Source organism: Tyto alba, unplaced genomic scaffold, assembly GCF_018691265.1.
Source record: "Tyto alba isolate M040663 unplaced genomic scaffold, T.alba_DEE_v4.0 Super-Scaffold_40, whole genome shotgun sequence".
In the NCBI taxonomy this organism is placed as follows: Eukaryota; Metazoa; Chordata; class Aves; order Strigiformes; family Tytonidae; genus Tyto; species Tyto alba.
In genome coordinates this window covers 48,456,464-48,459,262 of record NW_024881316.1, presented here as the reverse complement: position 1 = coordinate 48,459,262, position 2,799 = coordinate 48,456,464, and positions in this window count along the sequence as shown.

Sequence of the window (2,799 nt, the reverse complement as noted above, 5' to 3'; positions counted from 1 at the left end):
AGGGACAACCGGCGGGGCGGGGAGGAGGGCGGAGCGGGGCGGGAGGGGGTGTCAAACCGGGGGAGGGGGGGGGCGGAGGAAGGGAGGCACCGTGTGTGACCGACGTCCGGCTGGACTACAGATCCCAGCGTGCAGCGCCGCCCACCCCGCCGCTCCGGGGAGGCGGGCAGCGAGGCGCGATGCCCGCTGGGAGTTGTAGTCCTTTCCGCGCCCGTCTCCTGGCGGGACAGCATTGCATGCTGGGATATGTGGTCCGCTAGCATAGACGAGTTTCGTGAGGGGGCGAGCCCCAAATGGCGTTTGTGGGTTGTGTCGCGCTGACAGAGAAGGGGGGTCTCAGGCTCACCCCAGGTCCTGCCACACATCACCAGAGTGGCTGTGGGCCAGCCCTGTCCCACCTCAGTCTGTGCTGCCTGTGCCTCGGGCCCTTTTGAGGGAATACTGCGATATATCGCAGCATCGCCGCTGCGACCCAAAACCTCACCTCGCCGCAAGATGTTCTCTGGGAGTCACAAAGCAAGGCGGCATTGCTCTGCTGGTCCGTGGGGTTTCTGTCCGTTAGAAATCACGTCACGCGAGGATCACGAACCGTAACCCAACGTAAAGACCGTGGGGTTAGATGATGGCTGGGTCTGGCTTCGCAGAGCAACCTCTGATACGCCGCCGTCAAACACTTTGCAGTTTGCTTAATGAAGGCGGTTCATTAATAGAGACAGTAATAATCGGAGACAGTTGGAACAATATTACAATTTATTCCCATTAGACGGCTCGGCTGCTCAACCGCAGCTACTGATCTCAGAGACCGAGAATGAAACTATAATGCGAAGATGCAAAAAAGAAATCTCATTTAAATGGCATGGTTGAAAGCCCTTGCAGCTGCTATTTTAGATCAAAACAAAGATTCTCTCTGTGTTATTTTGAAAGGCCAGATTTCAGCAAGGACGGGGGGAAAAAAAAAAGAAAACAAAACAGCAAACCAACAAATTCAGAATTGTAATCCTTTGGGCCTTCACATCGAATGAGATTTATGGCATAAATAAATAAAGAACACATTTCCAAGTGGTTTTGAGATAAGATCTTAGAAGGTAGCTCTTCTTGCCCAGAAGAATTGCACTCAATATCTATCATTTCATGCCTGCTTGACCTGAGGAATATCTTGTCAAGGCAGAGAGAAAACAAATATTAAATTGGTATTTAAGTAACACTGGGATTAAAGTCCATGTTCTTAAGAGCATCCCAAGTGAGCATGAGAGTTAAGAAGATGTCTTAGAGTTAAAAAAAAAAAAAAGAAAGAAAAATAACAGCAGGTCAGATCAAACAGGGTGGCAAAAGCTTTAAACAACATTTTTTTGTGCATAGCAGCAGAAAGTAGCAGCTCCTGGGTATGCCACGCTTGCAGCTCAGCCCACAGCCCCGTGTTGTGGTGGGGTTCTTGTTGGAAGAGGGGAGGACCTGCTGTCAGCCCGCACAGTTGGTTTTGCACTTGTGGACTTGAGGATCCAATTACAGGATGAAACCGGGCTTTGAACTTCTTGTGGTATTTTCCAGCCGGGGCCTCAGCAAACCGCACCAACGTCTTCTGAACCGAGTACTTTGCAATGGAGGTAAATATAATCCCCGCTTTACAGCTGGGCATGATGAGCCGCAAGTGGAGGGTGATGTTTTTTCTGTTGAGTCACCTGGAATACGATTTAAATAAGTGGGATGAAACCTGCCAGATGTGATACTGCTGGGGATAGCAGGTGTCACCCAAATCCAGCCCTTCCTCCTGCATCTTCTCCTCTGATATTAGTTATCATTGGTCTCTCTGTTATATGTAAAATTAAATAGTAAATCTTGTGGGGAAAGGATTGCAGACCAGCTTTTCCATTTGATAGAAAGAGGGGCCAGCATGTTTTAAGTGCCTATACATGGACAATAACAAGTGAAAGCATCCAATTCTGCAAGCTTGCTTCAGTTTTCTACTTGGGATGAAGAATTTATTTTAAAATCTGAAAACTCACCCTTTCAACCTTTCCATTCTAATTGCCAAAGAGAAACCAGATTCGCACGTGATCGTTGCTACGTTCTGCAAACTTCTCTGAAGACGGAGACATCCTCGGAGGCCAAAGAACCATCCTCAGCTTCAAAGTCGGGTTTTATCGGGGCTCTGGGAAGGCGATGACTTCTCATGGCTCTGCAGTCTTGCCTCTGGACATTCCTTTATGCGAGCCCCTGCCTCCTGCAATGAATTACAGTAATGCAATTATCTTGCACCGGGCACAAGCTACTCAGTGTAATTACCCCACTGTGAATTCCTCGGCAAGCCCTTTCCCTGGCTCAGAAGTTTCACAATCTGTGGGAAGCATCTCCCTGGAGGGGCACGCTTGGAGGAGGATATTGTTTCCATTCACAGCACTGGAACATGCTAATTATTCTGGGAGGAAAGGGGGGGTGGGTGGGGGGGGTGGCAGCTTTCACTTGGGAGGGACAGGCTGGGCAAATAGTTTGTGAACGCCAACTTAACCCCATCTTGTAGGGAATTGTCTGCAGCTCTTTTCCCCCTTCCTAGTTACTGTAATGAGGGCCTGACTTCCCAGATTAGCTCTGGCTATTTAAATGCTAATTTAATTAACAAAACATCGGGGGGGGGGGGGCGGGGGGGGGGAAGCATTACTTGTCCCTCCCATTCATTTATCGAATTCTGAATGCAACACTATTTTCATCAGGTTGAGGAGCTACAGTCATTGCTACACCCACCTGGTCATAGCAGGGATTAAGCAGTGATGTGGAGGAGAGAAAAAGAGGGCCTCCGTCTCA